Here is a 17,281-nt window from a genome sequence, read left to right as displayed (position 1 = left end):
GAAAGTATGTCTGTTAAACATCACAATTAAACATGCCAAAGGAGTAGCCATGTTGTCAAAATACTCACTTAACCCATCCAAACATCTCAAACCCACCCAAACATCTCAAACCCACCCAAACATCTCAAACCCACCTTTTGCTGACCTTCTGTTACCACATTTTTTTTAAGTTTTTTTTTCTTTTTAAAAAAAGAGAAAGTGGATATATGTTGGTAAATGCTAACTGTCCGTATTCACATAGAGACACAATGTAATCTCTGAGCACAATACACAGAGAAAGGAGGGGAAAAGGCTAGAATTCTACGCACAATCACACAGAGGCCTAGGACCCTCCAGCTTCCAGCAGAGCTAAGGGAACAGAAGGTTTTTCTTTTTTCCCACAGAGCATGGTGGTGTTGAATATATAGCCTTTGTTGAGACAGGAAGGGATAAAAATGAATTTGGAATAGAAAGGGGTAGAAATTCCTTTCCCATTGAATTTTGCTCAAGGTATTCCCAAATAAGTTGCAAACCTTGGTATAAAGGAGAAAAGAGATCTTAAAAACAGGGTGACTGAGCACAGGAGGAGAAAAAAAAAAGACTGCAACTTTCTCCCAGGGACTGGAGAAAATTTAAAAAGGAAGGTTGGAATCCATCCATGTTCCATTAGTCATCTTCTCCTTCATCTTCCTCCTCCTCACCTTCTTCACTTTCATCCTTATCTCCTTCATCAATATCTTCCAATCCTTCTTCCTCTTCATTGTCACCATCATCTTCTCCTTCTTCCCCTTCCTCATCATCCATGTCGGGAAACAAGTAGCGGTGTAATGGACTTGGCCAAATATCATCTTTGATGGCCTCTCCTAACTCATCTGCACCTGCGTCAGAATGATCAATAAACCAGGTGAAGAAGCTCTCTGGTTCCTCATGCTGTCTCTTCCTGCTGACTTTATTCTGCATTTGACTTGATCATTTAGTGAAATCCTTTCTGGATTTCCATTTGATTTCAGTGGACTTTGAAGATAGATCACCACTCTCATGCAGATGGAATTTTTTTGGAGATGACTTAATTTTCAAAGTAAGTGGTTTCATCAAGATAAAAATCTATTCTGTAACCTGATTTAATATCTTCAAATTCCGTCACTTCAACGCTTGTCAAATAAGGCAGTGCCTCTTCACCTTCCCTCCCAAGCAGTGCAGACACTTGCGAATGGTTAACAAATGTTGTTACCCCCACATCTGGGATTTTGGCAATCAATTCCAACTTCTTCTGAAAAAACGATTGGCGGAATTTGTTATATTTCTGTTCTACTTTCAAAATCTCCTCACTGGCTTGTTCATTAAGCCTGTCTGTTTCATTTTGTACTCCGTCAGCATGTTCAGTTGCTTCTTGCCGTTCCTTTTCTTCCTTCAGCAAGTTCAGAGGAGAGTTTCGTCTGGCCTAGAGGCAGGAGTCAGTTTTGGTTTCTTTGGTTTCTTTATGTGGGATGGAAGTGAAGACTGGTGTTTGGGGGCCATGCTGGGAAAGAAACCAAGAATCAATCCAGAGGAAGAGGCCCATAACATGAGCTCTGAGAACTAAGGCTGCCCCAGCAGACAGAGGTTTAAACACCTAAAAATCTTAAGAAGCTACTTTTCACAAGTCCAGAACAAACACATTTGAAAATGTAGCATAAATAGACAACTTCCTAGGAAAATATTATTTACCCTAATAAACATTAAAAATTTAAATAAACTAAATAATAACTCTTCAAGAATTCACAAGGCCCAGAAGAATTCATAGGGCAACACATCAAATCTTCAAAGCTACTTAAGAAGTTCCAGAGCATAGAAAGAGAAATTCCCACATTATTTTTATTTTTTTAAATTTCCCCCCACATTATTTTTAAATAGCCACATGCAATTTAAAGAAATCAAGAGGGAGAAGTAATCTTTGATATTTATTCAAATATTCACCATTTCTGATACTCTTCACTATTTCCTGAAGATTCAACTTCTCATTTGGTTCCAGGCAAGAAAAGGAGAAATAAGTAAAAAGGGGAGAAGGTGTCATACTTATAACCAGAAAGCAAAGCTTTTCCAGATATCTTTGGCAGAGTTTGCTTAAGTCTCAATGGCTGGAAAACTCTGCTGTCATTTTTAGCTGGCATATGGCTTTTCTAAACAAATTCAGAGTTCTGATGGTAAAGAAGACATGGAAAATGCTTATTCGGTAGAAAGAAAGCAGTAACTCCCACAGCCCACCCTTTTGGCTATCCATCCTCCCATATACAGAACATACTCCCTCCCTAATGAAGACAGTTCTGAGGTCTCATTCAGATGTTGCATCCATCTCAAAAGCCATAATCTCTAGTTCATTGGCAGCTTCTCCACTTACCCCTGGTGTGAATCCTCATACCAAGTCCAGTAACCTATGAACTAAAAGGCAAGTTATCTTCCCCCAATATGTCCGTATATAATAATGGAGAAGGAAAGGGAAGAATGGGGAACTTATCAAAGCTATTGAGACTATTAGATCTATGGCAAATACCAAATTCTGCTGGACGGGAAAAGCCTTGTTTGATAGTAATTTCCTTACTCAGACAATCTATTCCCTGGGAAGAACTTTATCATTGTGCTTCATAGTCCCAGTTTTATCTTTTTAAAAACTAGACATTTTATTTGTAAAAAGTATTTATTTGGCTGCAGTGGATCTTAGTGGCAGCACTCAGACCTTTGGTCTTTGCTATGGCACACAGGACCCTTAGTTGCAGCATGCAAACTCTTAGCTCCGGTATGTGGAATCTAGTTCCCTGACCACGGATTGAACCCAGGCCCCCTGCACTGGGAGTGCCGAGTCTTAGCCACTGGACCACCAGGGAAATCCCTCCATCCTCTTTAGAATGACTTCTTATGTATTACCCTCTTGAACCATATTTGAAGTATGCAAGTCAGGAAGCAACAGTTAGAACTGGACATGGAACAACAGACTGGTTCCAAATAGGAAAAGGAGTACATCAAGGCTGTATATTGTCACCCTGCTTATTTAACTTATATGCAGAGTACATCATGAGAAATGCTGGGCTGGAAGAAACACAAGCTGGAATCAAGATTGCCGGGAGAAATATCAATAACCTCAGATATGCAGATGACACCACCCTTATGGCAGAAAGCAAAGAAGAACTAAAGAGCCTCTTGATGAAAGTGAAAGAGGAGAGTGAAAAAGTTGGCTTAAAGCTCAACATTCAGAAAACTAAGATCATGGCATCTGGTCCCATCACTCCATGGGAAATAGATGGGGAAACAGTGGAAACAGTGTCAGACTTTATTTTTTTGGGCTCCAAAATCACTGCTGATGGTGATTGCAGCCATGAAATTAAAAGACACTTACTCCTTGGAAGGAAAGTTATGACCAACCTAGATAGCATATTTAAAAGCAGAGACATTACTTTGCCAACAAAGGTCCGTCTAGTCAAGGCTATGGTTTTTCCAGTAGTCATGTATGGATGTGAGAGTTGGACGGTGAAGAAAGCTGAGTGCCGCAGAATTGATGCTTTTGAACTGTGGTGTTGGAGAAGACTCTTGGGAGTCCCTTGGACTGCAGGGACATCCAACCAGTCCATCCTAAAGGAGATCAGTCCTGGGTGTTCATTGGAAGGACTGATGTTGAAGCTGAAACTCCAATACTTTGGCCACCTCTTGCGAAGAGTTGACTGATTGGAAAAGACCCTAATGCTGGGAAGGATTGGGGGCAAGAGAAGGGAACGACAGAGGATGAGATGGTTGGATGGCATCACCGACTCGATGGACATGGGTTTGGGTAGACTCCGGGAGTTGGTGATGGACAGGGGGGCCTGGCGTGCTGCGATTCATGGGGTCGCAAAGAGTCGGACACGACTGAGCGGCTGAACTGAACTGAACTTGGGGAGGATGCCCTTTCTGTTGTGTATGTTTGGGGACCTTGGGTTGAAAAATGATAAAGTTTTGCTGGTCAGATCCTGAAATTTTAATGTTTTCGTGACATAATTCCCTCAAAAATGTTGTAGGCTTCCAGTCTATTGACCTCTTCTACAATCCTTTGTGTGAGTACCCACAGCTGAAGCTCCTGTGAGGTCACAGTCCACGGACTTGAATATCTTCCTCTATTATCTGTTGGCCTCTGTGTTCTGCTTATTCTTCTGGCCTTCCACTTAATGCTTACTGACATGAGACAATTGGAGACAAAGAGAACACCTTGCAGACACCCAACCCCCACCCTCCGCTTCTTCTGTTGAGTGGTGATTTTTTTTTTTAGTTAATTATTGGAGTATAGTTGCTTTATAATGTTGTGTTAGTTTCTGCTGTACAGCAAAGTGAATCAATTATATGCATGCATATACCCTTTCTTTGTTAGATTTCCTTCCCATTAAGGTCACCGCAGATCATTGAGGAGAGTTCCCCGTGCTATGCAGTAGGTTGTCATTAGTCATCTAGTTTATACATACTAGTGTACATAAGTCAATCTCAGTCTCCAAATTTATCCCATCCCCTCTTTACCCCTTGCTATCCATAAATTTGTTCTTTACATCTATGCTTTGCAGCTAAGTTCTTCTGTACCATTTTTCTAGATTCCACATATAAGTGATATTATACAATGTTTGTTTTTCTCTTTCTGACTTCATTCTGTATGACAGTCACTAGATCTATCCACCTCTCTGGAAATGGCACTATTTCATTCCTTTTTAGTGCTGAGTAATATTCCATTGTATATATGTACCACATCTTCTTTATCCATTCCTCGGTTGATGGACATTTATATTTTTTAAAAAAAATTTTATTGGAGTATAGTTGCTTTACAATGTGTTAGTTTCTGTTGTAAAGTGAAACAGTTATACATATCCACTCTTTTATGGATTTCCTTCTCATTTAGTTCACCATAGAGCATTGAGTAGAGCTCCTTGTGCAATACAGTAGATTCTCATCAGTTATCTATTTTAAGCATGCGTGTTAGTTGCTCAGTCATGTCCGAGACTTTGCGATCCCATGGACTGTAGCTCCAGTCCCAGGATCCTCAACCCTGAAGTTCTCCAGGCAAGAATAGTGGAGTGGATTTCCGTTCCCTTCTCCAGGGGATCTTACCGACCCAGGGATTGAACCCGGGTCTCCTGCATTGCAGGCAGATTCTTTACTGTCTGAGCCACCAGGGAAGCCCATTTTATGCATAGTACTATATATATGTCGATCCTAATCTCCTGTGGACCAGTGATTTTTAAAGGAAGGTGCTTAGTAAAGGCCCAGAACACCAGTCTCATCTTCTAAGCTATTGCCTGGTGGCCACATTCCTGTTTAGAGAACAGATGCAATGATCTTTTTCACCCTTGCAAGTCTCCAAGTTATAGAATCATCAGATTATCCCAATGGGATCAGATTATCCCAAATTTTGTATCTCAAAGGAGATGGCAGGCCCTAATCAGAGTCTCCCTTAGTGAAGTGGTACTTCCTTCCTTTTTTTCTTCAACCTGGATAAAACTAGCTCGTTGGTCTCCTTTAGGACTTTGTTGAAAATGGAATGAAGTCACCAGCATGTGCCAACATTCTGAATCATTCCAGCTATTTTCCGTAACACAACAGAATTGGCTGGCATGTGGGGTATCTCCCATAGAAGAGCAAACTGACCATGTATTCCACCACTGCACAACAAGGTCATTGGCATTCCAGTCTGCGATGTATGTACCCTCCCAGCCCAAAAGCCCATCTCTACTACTCAAAAAAGTTCATGTTTCAGATTATATTACTTGCAGTATTCCACATCAAGGTACTGAATTCTCTGAGTGATAGAACTGTATTTGGCTGCATTTAGAAACCCAACAAAGTGGCCAAATCCATATGAGGTTTATTTTTCTCATGTTACAAGGAGTCTGAGACAGGCAGTCTGGAAACTGATGCAGCTGCTCAAGGAATCAGGCTCCCCTCCTCTTCTGCCATCCTTAAAAGTGAACATGTTAGTCGCTCAGTTGTGTCAGACTCTTTGCGACCTCATGGACTGTAGCCTGCCAGTCCCCTCTGTCCTTGGAATTCTCCAGGCAAGAATACCAGAGTGGGTAGACTTTCCCTTCTCCAGGGGATCTTCCTGATCCAGGGGTCGAACCTAGACCTCCTGCATTGCACGCAAATTCTTTACCATCTGAGCCACCAGGGAAGCCTGCCATCCTTAGTGTGTGTCTTTTGGTTTTGGGATCACAAGTTGGCTGTCTCTCTTCTGGATATTGTGTCTGCTTGGAAGACAAGAAAAAGGGGGTTGGGAAAGGTAGAATGCATGTGCCAGTTGAATCTGCCCTCTTTAAAAAAAATTCAAGAAATAGATCACTTTTCCAGAAGCACTACCCAGGGACTTTCAGTAGTATCTTCTTGGCTACAGCCACCCTTAGCTCCAGGGGAATAGGGGAGATACATATTTTTAAACTATGACTAAAAAGAGGGTTCTATAAGTAAAGAAGAAGAGGATACTAGATACTGGACAGTAATTAGGTCTGCCAGACCAATATGAACTGTTTAACACAAGAAAAGGGATATCTTGGCTCAAGATCTGAAAAGTCCAGAGGCTGCACTTGATTCAGTGGCTTAAGATATCACAAGGAATCCAGTTGCTTTCTGCTCTCCACCCAGCCTTCCTCCATGTCAAAATAACCTGAGGTTGACTCCCCTTGTGGTCCTCAGAAGACCTCCAAGGTTACAAGCTTTCTCATTCATGCCCAGTGGGAAATACAGAGTATCAGGATCCCAGATTTTGCAGCTGACATGCTCAGCCCATCTCTGGGCTCAGAGGATGGAATGCACTGATTGGTTTGATCCAGGTCGTGAACTTCAAACCTAGATCTAGGATGGAACCATTCCAGGAACTCCAAGGATCAGGTTCTCCATGGAAAGTATGGTCTGTTGAAAAGGGGCCAGGGACATCTGGAGGAGGAGCTGGGGAAATGGATGATATGAAGATGACCAACAAATATCCTCAGGGTATCCAGAGAAGAAAGAGTCAACCAGAAAGGGAATTAATCAGTACAGGAAACACTGAAAAAAGGAGAGTCTCTAAAGGGACATGGTCACTGTTCATCTGAGCATTGGCTGGGGACAGAGAGGTCTAGTCCAAAGTCATATCCTGTCCAGTTCCAGTGTCACATGCATTTTTTCCTATGAGGGTCTTGGAAGCGCACTCCTGCTATTCTTGGCCCCCCCTCCCATTCTGGTGCTCTGTTTCCAGCTTAGCATACAGCCTTCTGATTATGCTTGACTTCTCAAGTTGTTTTCTTATAGGGAGTGAATGTCTTAATCAGAGACTGGAATGCTTGGCAATTCTGGTTCATGATGTGAATTAGTACATCAACATTCGATTTTCACATTAATTTCTGACTCACTGTGTCAGCAAAAGCTCTTTTCTGAGCCTGTGTGGCTGAGAACCAGACCTGAAGTCCTGGTGTTTCTAGGATACCAGACGACTCATTGTGAATCTACTAGCAACCAGCCAGTGGCTGAAGATCCCCACATTGTCATGTGTCCAACCCATTGTCTACTTCCCGGGTACTGGTTTGAGGTTTTCTAGAGTTAAATGTCTTATGCTGGAATCCTCTGTATCATTCCTGATGTTGATAAGGCTGGGTTTGAGCTGATGCAAAGTTCTTTTTCATCTTTAGGACCTCTTTCTGTGAAGACTCATTACCTGCATAGCTACCCTTTTAATTCTACAGTAGAAGAGTCTATGAAGTACAAACTTGAATCTTACATGAACAGATATTTCACACAAAATTCAAATGGAAAATATACTCCTGCTCATAAGTCATAAGCGATGTGTAAGTTAACATCAAAATGAGATGTTACTACATACCCATTAGAAAGGCCAAAATGAAAAAGACTCGACCACATCCAGTGTTGGCAAGGATGTGAAGAAAGTAGAACACATTCATTTCTGCTGGAAGTGTGAAGTCAAGTGGGCCTTGGGAAGCATAACTACGAACAAAGCTAGTGGAGACGATGGAATTCCAGCTAAGCAATTGAAAACCCTAAAAGGTGATGCTGTTAAAGTGCTGCATTCAGTGTTGTCATTGCTGAGTCTCACAGTCGTGTCCAGCTCTGAGGCCCCATAGACTGTAGCCCACCAGGCTCCTCTGTTCATGGGATTTTCCAGTCAAGAATACTGAAGTGGGTTGCTGTTTCCTTCTTCAGGAGATATTCCTGACCCAGGAATCCATCCTTCCTCTCCTGCAAGTTTCCTGTATTGCAGGTAGATTCTTTAATGCTGAGCCACCAGGGATTCCCACTGCACTCAATATATCAACAAATTTGGAAAACACAGCAGTGGCCACAGGACTGGAAGAGGTCAGTTTTCATTCCAATCCCAAAGAAGGGCAATGCCAAAGGATGTTCAAACTACCGTACTATTGTGCTCATTTCTCATGCTAGCAAGGTAATGCTCAAAATCTTTCCAGCCAGGCTTCAGCATTATGTGAACTGAGAACTTCCAGATGTACAAGTTGGATTTGGAAAAGGCAGAGGAACCAGAGACAAATTGCCAACATTCACTGGATCATAGAAAAAGCAAGAGAATTCCAGAAAAACATCTGCTTCATTGACTATGTTAAAACCTTTGACTGTGTTTATCACAACAAACTGTGGAAAATTCTTAAAAAGAGGAATACCAGAGCACCTTACCTGTCTCCTGAGAAACCTGTATGTGGGTCAAGAAGCAACAATTAGAATTGGACATGGAACAATGGACTGGTTGAAAACTGGGAAAGGAGTATGTCAAGGCTGTATGTTGTCACCCTGCTTATTTAACTTCATGGCAAATAGAAGGGAAAAAAGTGGAAGCGATGACAGATTTTATTTTCTTGGGCTCCAAAATCACTGTGGGTGGTGGCTGCAGCCATGAAATTAAAAGACATTTGCTCCTTGGAAGAAAAGCTATGACAAACCCAGGCAGTGTATTCAAAAGTAGAGACATCGCCTTGCCGACAAAGGTCCACATAGTCAAAGATATGGTTTTTCTAGTAGTCATGTAAGGATGTGAGAGTCGGACCCTAAAATAGGGTAAGTGAAAGTCACTCAGTCATGTCCTACTCTTTGCGACCCCGTGGACAAAATACTGGAGTGGATAGCCGTTCCCTTCTCCAGGGCATCTTCCCAACCCAGGGGTCAAAACCAGGTCTCCCACATTGCAGGTGGATTCTTTACCAGCTGAGCCATGAGAGAAGTCCAAGAATAGTGGCATGGGTACCCTATCCCTTCTCCAGCAGATCTTCCCAACCCAGGGATAGAACTGGGGTCTCCAGCATTGAAGGTGGATTCTTTACCAACTGAGCTATCAGGAAAGCCCCAAAAAGGGTGAGTGCCAAAGAACTGATGCTTTCAAATTGTGATGTTGGAGAAGACTCTCAAGAGTCCCTTGGACAGCAAGGAGGTCAAACCAGTCAATCCTAAAGGAAATCAACCCTGAACATTCATTGGAAGGACTGATGCTGAAGCTGAAGCTCCAATACTTTGGCCACCTGATGCAAGGAGCTGACTCACTGGAAAAAACCCTGATGCTGGGAAAGATTGAGGGCAGGAAGAGAAAGGGCCAATAGAGGATAAGATGGTTGGATGGCATCACCAACTCAATGGACATGAGTTTGAACAAACTTTGGGAGATGGTGAAGGACAGGGAAGCCTGGCGTGCTGAAGCCCATGGGGTCACAAGAGTCAGACACGATGTAGTGACTGAACAACAACAACTTGAGAAGTCTGTTTGGCTATATGTATTAAGTGGAACATACATTTATCCTATACCTTGGCAATTCTATTCCTAACTATGTGTGGAACAGAAATGCATACATACGCTCACCAAAAGACATAGGTAAAAATACTCATTGCAGCACTATTCCTAGTAGGTTTACCTGGGAAATAATCCAAGTGTGCATTGACATAGTGACTAAACAACAGTATCACCAATAGTAGAATTTATAAATACATTGTGTTATATCCAAACCATTGTTGACCTAAAAAATATTCACAACCTAAAAGTTGAGAGCAATGTTTATCCTGTGGAAATTTTTAGAACTTCAAGCCTGAAGACAGCATCTCAAGTGACCCTGAGTCAACTGCTCCGAGCAGATAGGGGGAGGAACCATGTTATAGAGAAGTTTTGCAACAAAGGGCAGGTAGTCTGAACATCAAAAGATTATTGTTAATTAAAGAAAACCAGATAACCCTAGTTAAGGGATTTAGTGTTTTGGGGGCATACCCGGTGGCTCAGTGGTAAAGAATCTGCTTGCAATGCAAGAGATGAGGGTTAGATCCCTGGGTCAGGAAGATCCCCTAGAGTAGGAAATGGCAACCCACTCCAGTATTCTTGCCTGAAAAATCCCATGGACAGAGGAGCCTGGTGGCCTACAGTCTAGAGGGTCACAAAGAGTCGGACACAACTGAGCGATTGAGTGCACACACACACACACAAACACACACATGGGAAGATGTAAGAGTCTGGGCTCACTGAGATTACCCCTTTCACATGCACCTCAGCCATCTGGGACCAGTATCCTGTTTTCACATTCTGAGCTTCCTTTCCTCAGGGCGCCTTGTAGGGAGTGGCTCCAGTCTGATGACTGCTAGATGGCAGGTATTCTCCTTCCTGAGTTCCCTCAGGGCTCACTGGATCACGTTGGAGGGCTGCAATCACTGATGACTGTGACATCCCTGTTTACTGATATGGCAGGAATATTCCATTTCTCATCACGTCATACTATAAAGCAATGAAAATCAAGGAACTCCTATTGCTATTCACAACAACCAGGAAGACTCTCATTACTATAATGTTAAATGAAAGAAGCCAGACATAAAAGATTATATATGGTACGATTCCATTTAGAAGATCAAGAACAGGCAAAAGCTAATTTATGGTTAGATGTCAAGGTAATGGTTACCTTTGGAGGACAAGGTGGGTAAAGACTGGGAAGGGGTTTGCAAGCTGCTTCCAAGTGCTGCTAACATGCTCGTTTTTGCTTTGGGTAATGATTACATAGATGTGTACACTCTAAACAATTCATCTGGTTATACAACGATACTTTGTACACTTTTCTTGGCTGGGCTCAGTGACATATCTATAGGTTGTCTGATCAACAGCTGGCCTCTGCTAAGGCAGTTTAGGAGACTCAGCTCTGCTACATGTCCTTGAGCAGGCTAGCCCAGGCCTGTTCTCCTGGTAATAGCTGTGGGGCAAAAGGGCAGTGTTCAAGTCCACTTCAAGCCTCTGCTTTCATCATATCTGCTAACATTCCATTGTCCAAAGCAAGTCACTTGGTGGAAGCTGGAATCAAGGGGCAGGCAGGTCACTCCACTCACGGTGGGCGGGTCCTGCAAAGTCGTATGGTAAGGGGCCTGTTTCGAGGGAGGGTGATCAATTGGGCCATCAACACAAGTCTACAACAATTAGTGGGAGAAAGAAAAAGAAGTTAATGACAGTACAGTGAAACACATACAATAACTGAGAGAAATATGGGGTCCTTTAAGGGCACAGAATAGGGCACACTTTATATTTTACCTGACATTAAAATTATTCATGGAAAAATTTATGCATGGACATTTCCCCTTCCAGACTACAAACTTCTCTATATGCTTCATTTTCACATCTTCCACAGCTCCTGGCATAGTGCCTTGCATAAAACAGGCACTTGAACGTTTGTGAAATAAGTGCTCAGTCATAAAGGTAGTAATTTCCTCTTTGTCCATTTTTATTTCAGGCTCTAGGAGAAGAATGAGACCTGCATATGTAGCAAGACACATTTTTACATTTTACAGCCATTTTAGTGAACTCATAAACTCCATTCATAGAATAGGCTCCTGTCAAGCGAAGGGTTGGAGGAGTTCCAGCACCGAGAGGGGTGGAATCATTCAAATATTAATGTATTCCCTTTTGTTTTGGTGGTGGTGGGGTGTCTTCTATATATTTTTAGAAATTGCAGTAAAATATACGTAACATGACATTTACCATGTTACCCATTTAAGTGTAAAGTTCAGTGGCATTAGGTACACTCAAACTATTGTGCAACCATGACCACCATCTGTCTCTGGAACTTTTTTTTATCTTCCCAAACTGAAATTCTGTACCTATTAAACAACAACACCCCATTCTCCCTGCTCCCCAGCTCCTGGAAATCAGCACTTTACTTTCTGCCTCTATGAATTGGACTACTCCAGTTGCCCCCTATAAGTGGGCTCATACAGTCCTTTCATGGCTGGCTTATTTCACTTAGTATAATGTCCTCAGGGTTCATCCATGTTGTAGCATGTCAGAATTTCCTCCCTTTTTAAGGCTGAATGATATTCCATTGTATGTATATACCAAAATTTGTTTATTCATTCATCTACTGATGGACACATGGGTTGCTCCTACCTTTTGGCTATTGTGAAGTAATGTACAAAGCAAATTCCACCCAAGTATGGAATTCTGGACAGAGAAGCTTGGTGGGCTACAGTCCATAGGGTTGGACATGACTGAAGTGACTTAGCACGTGGAATTCTGGGGTAGAAAGTGCCTGTTCACTCAATTTGAAAGTGAGAGGAATCATAGCCACATTAGGGAAGTATAGCTAAAACTCATGGCCTAATTAACTTTCACCAGAGGTCACTTTAAAAATAGAGATTCTGATAATGATAATAAAAATAGGGATTTCTGATAAGAAAATACGAATTACTTTTCTGAAGGTGATAAAATTGGCTAAGAATTTAAGAATAGGATGAGACATTAAACCAAGCCTCATTATTAACCCCAGGAATGACATCCAGAGCATGGCAGGTACCATGATTTCAAAACTAGTCTTGTGGGTGGAAGGTCACAGGTAGACTGACACAGGCCATTTCTAAGGTTGGCTGCTTCGGCCTAGATGTCACACTCCCTCAACCTGCCTGGCTAACCTCTAATTAATTCTTTGACAGCCAGTTCAACTCCTCTTCCTCAGAAAAGTTTTGCTTGACCTAGGCCCTCACCTTGAAGCCTGGGTCGGGCTTCTCACCCTGTTGCTCCCTCAGTTCAGTGACTGCCTGGCGCCGCTCCATGGAGGAATGAGGACTGGCTGGCCTCTACCCCAGCTGCTCAAGACTCAGTCAACACTAATAGGATGGATGTGTTAACTTAAAAAAATATATATCCACAAACTAAAAGTTTCCTTACTCCTTGGAAGGAAAGTTATGACCAACCTAGACAGCATATTAAAAAGCAGAGACATTACTTTGTCAACAAAGGTCCGTCTAGTCAAGGCTGTGGTTTTTCCAGTGGTCACGTGTGGATGTGAGAGTTGGACTATAAAGAAAGCTGAGCGCCGAAGAATTGATACTTTTGAACTGTGGTGTTGGAGAAGACTCTTGGGAGTCCCTTGGACTGCAAGGAGATCCAACCAGTCCATCCCAAAGGAGATCAGTCCTGGGTGTTCATTGGAAGGACTGATGTTGAAGCTGAAACTCCAATACTTTGGCCACCTGATGCGAAGAGCTGACTCATTGGAAAAGACCCTGATGCTGGGAAAGATTGAAGGCAGGAGGAGAAGGGGATGACAGAGGATGAGATGGTTGGATGGCATCATCAACTCAATGGACATGAGTTTGGGTGGACTCCGGGAGTTGGTGATGGACAGGAAGGCCTGGCGTGCTGCGGTTCATGGGGTCTCAAAGAGTCGGACACGACTGAGCGATTGAACTGAAACTGAAAAGTTGAGAGCTATGTTTAATTTGGTGGGAATTTTTAGGACCTCAAGCCCGGGAGACAGCATCTCAAGTGACCCTGAGACAACTGCTCAGAGGAAGGAGAGGAGCCAGAGTATAGAGAAGTTTGGCAACAAATGGCAGGCAGTCTGAACATCAAAAGGTTATTGTTAATTAAAGAAAAGCAGATAACCCAAGTTAAGGAATTTAATGCCTTTCTATGAAAGAGTTTGGGCTCATTGAAATCTTTCCTTTCATATGTATCTGAGCTATCCTGGGCCAGTACCCTGTGTTTTTCACATCCTGAATTCCCTCAGGACTCACCATAGGGAGTGGCTGCCCTCTGACAGCTGCCAGATCTCAGGGATTCTCCTTTCGGAGTGCCCTTAGGGCTCAGGAGCTCACAAGGGAGGGCTGCAGTCGCTGACAATGTTGTGTATTGATATGGCAGGAAATACTCCATTTCTTAGATGAGTGACTCCTCCATTGAAACTGCCACAAGTACCCAAGCCAGGCAGTCAGTGGAGCCAGGCCATGGGCATTGGGTGCAGGAGTGGAAGCTGCAGGGACAACTGCCCTTGCTGGGAGCACCCTCTCCTCTCATGCTGCCACACCCCAGCTGTTCCTGCAGCAAAGCAGGCCAAGTGGGAAGGGTCTCCAGAGAGCAGAGAAAAGCTCAGTGCCCAAAGTACCAAAGAAAGCTTGTGAACATCAGAAGGGGGAAGACTGACCTGAAGGCTGGGCTGCCTGGAGGCCTGCGGGGCGTGCTGCAGGGCTTGGCTGAAGAGATCGTTGGTGATGGGCGTCCCTGACTGGATGCTGGAGGACATTGGGGAGGTCCCTGAGGAGTGGCCCTAGAGATAGACCATGGTCAGTGCCACCCTCAGAGCCATCCCAGTCTCCCAGCACACACCCACTGCTGTCACATCACCCCAGGGTGCCCTGGGTGCCTCACCACTACCTCCCAGCAGGGGCCAGCATGAGACAGCCACACAGAGCTACCTAAAAGCTCTCTATGTGGGCAGAAGAGTTCTGTACTCTTTTGCTCCAGGGAGATGGAATGGGACCCCTGACCGAGCCTAGGACCCACACTGGGAGAGGGGCAATGGCCTTGCCAGCTGGAGTGACTGTCACCAGGAACGCTTAAGCCTGTGATGTATCCTTGGCCACTTTCACGAATAAGTAAGGACCTATTCATTATTGACAGGAGGTTCTTCCAACTGTTGGTAAGAGTCAGTCAGGCCTGGGATGAACCCCAGACTTCTGAGCCTAAAGGCAGGTGAAGGGAGGTCGCCTGAGCTGCAGTGGGAAACCCACTGGGGCTCCAGGTAGAGCTCAGATCAAAGCAGATGGAGCACCAGGATCAGCAAAGGTAAACCCACTTTACCACTGGGCCCTTCTCCCGGGGGCCCGGCCTGGACCTTCCCGCCCCCTCTCTCCATACCTGGGTACCAGGAGTCGGCGTGTGAGAGCTGCTCTCCGGAGTGCTGGCCAGGACCAGGGCGGTGGCCAGCTCGCTCTGGGTGATGGGCCGGGGCCCGGCAGCTCCACTGTACCCCAGGGAAGCTGGGCGGGAGCTGAGGGTGCTGCTTGAGGGAGTAGACCTGGTACTCTGGACAAGAGAGGTGCCTAGATCAGGGTGGCAGCCCTGAGTGGTTCTCGAAGAACTCCACCCCTGCTCCAGGAACAGTTCCTGGGGAGACTCCCCAGGCTGCCAGGTTCACAGCAATAGTGTGACACACCTGGGCCCCCAAAGGGCCTCTAACCACCCCCTGCTGGGCGTGCCCAGTCCCAGGGAGGGTGCCTCCTCAGCACCATCTCCCCCCAATGGCAGGCAGTCTGGTCACTTACTGGGTGAAAGTCATCCTCATCATCAGAGAGCCCTTCAAACAGGAAGCCACCTGGAGGAGGGAGGACAGATTTCAGGAGGAGGAACAGGAAGCACAGGCGCTGCTCCAGCATCTCGGCGCTAGTTACTCCAAATTCATGTTCTCATCTCTCCCCTGGAAAATTACAGGACAGATGCTCTCCCTGACTCAAACCCAGAGTTCCCAAGGAACACCCTCTGCCAGCACTATACATAGCTGCGAGTAAAGCAAAGCCCTGGGCCACTGCCCACCCTTCAGGGGGTCCGTGTCCCACTGTCCTGGGGCTCACTTGGCATGTCCCAGTAGGCGCTGGAGGGCATGCCCCGGGAAGAGGAGTTGCAGCCCCACCCCACCTCCACCCCGCCGCTATGACTAGGGCTGCTGGCAGTCTTGGAGCTTTACAGGTCTTTCTGGTGTGGCAGCGCACACACTCACTCACCCATCCCACACGCTCCCTGTAGGGACAGCCATGGACCCGCAGAGCCACGTGCATGTCCTTCCTGCAGCGCCACACTCCTCAGGCATCCAGGCGGCATCTTATCCTGCTCCTCGCTTCCTGTGCCAGCTCCCTATGGTTCCAGACAGTAGAGCTGTGAGGTCTGCTCCATGGGAAGCCTTCAGAGGTGCTGGCTGTCCAGAGCAGCAGCAGCATGCCAGGATGCAGGGGAGCAAGTCTTCGAGTGATGGGCATCAGAGCGGAGGTCATGCTACCCACAGCCAGGGTGGGACGTTGGCCAGCAGACAGATTGAGCCAGGGCAGGACCGCAGGCAGATCCCAGCACGAGGAAGCAGAATCAATTGCCTGACCCCACCCGGCCCCTCACAGCCTTCTGGCTGGCCTTCAGGACTCCTATACAGCCTACAGGAGCAAGCGGTGCCAGCAGCCAGGGGAGACTTGCTGCTTGCTACCTGGAATTCCATAGGAAAACGCTGGTGGGTGGGGACAAGACAAACGATGCTCTTCTGCTAGTGGCCTCAGGTCCCTTCACTTCTCTTGGCTTCAGGTGGTCCCCCCAGTCCATGAAATAATCGATGTAGATAGAAGTCGGTGAGGATCTATGGAAGGGGAAAGACAGTTCTAACAGCAGACCAAGTTGCTAATGGCCAGCAAAATATTTGGACCTGAGGGCTGTTTCTCAGAGGATGGGCTCGCCTGAGTGGACATGGTTGCCTGTGAGCCTATAGGCAGGAGCAAGGCGCTCTCCCCTCAGAGAGGAGTGGTGGGGAGGGGAGGGGAGGCGGAGGGTGGATGATGTGTGGGGGTCACTCAAAGCCCCACCATTGCTTTGCTGTGAGAACACTAGGAATTTTCAACTTGAGCTGTTTCTCCCCCTTTTTCATTTTTCCTGCCATCCCCAGGCAGCAGTCTTCTGGGCTGCCCTGCCACAAACAAACACCCTCCTCCCTAGATGGTCTATGCTCAGAGAATTTAAACTCATTTCTATGTGAGCGGGAAGGGATATAATTAAGAAGAATCTTTTTATTATCATGTTGAGGTAGTTTCCTTTTATTTCTTTTTGCTGAACGTTTTTATCTTGAAAGGGTGTCGAATTTTGTCAATGTTTTTTCAACATTGAGATGTGCATGTAGTTTTTTTCCCCTTCATTTTGTTGATGTGGTATATTACATTGATCACTTTTTGTACGTTGAACCATCTTTGCAATCCGGGAATAAATTTCACTTGGTCATAGTGTGTCATGGTGCATCTTTTTGATGTGCTACTGAATTCTGTCTGTTAGTATTTTGTGATT

At 45.0% G+C, this 17,281-nt stretch overlaps 1 pseudogene; it reads right to left on the bottom strand.

Annotated features, from left to right (window-relative positions):
- Nucleotides 1-645: 645 nt before the first annotated feature.
- LOC145528895 (protein SET-like) lies at nucleotides 646-1,497 on the bottom strand (annotated as a pseudogene).
- Between the last annotated feature and the right edge of the window lie 15,784 nt (nucleotides 1,498-17,281).

This window comes from Giraffa tippelskirchi, chromosome 12 (genome assembly GCF_054371585.1).
Source record: "Giraffa tippelskirchi isolate mGirTip1 chromosome 12, T2T-mGirTip1v1.2.pri, whole genome shotgun sequence".
Taxonomy (NCBI): domain Eukaryota; kingdom Metazoa; phylum Chordata; class Mammalia; order Artiodactyla; family Giraffidae; genus Giraffa; species Giraffa tippelskirchi.
This window is presented reverse-complemented; position numbering and strand designations above follow the sequence as displayed.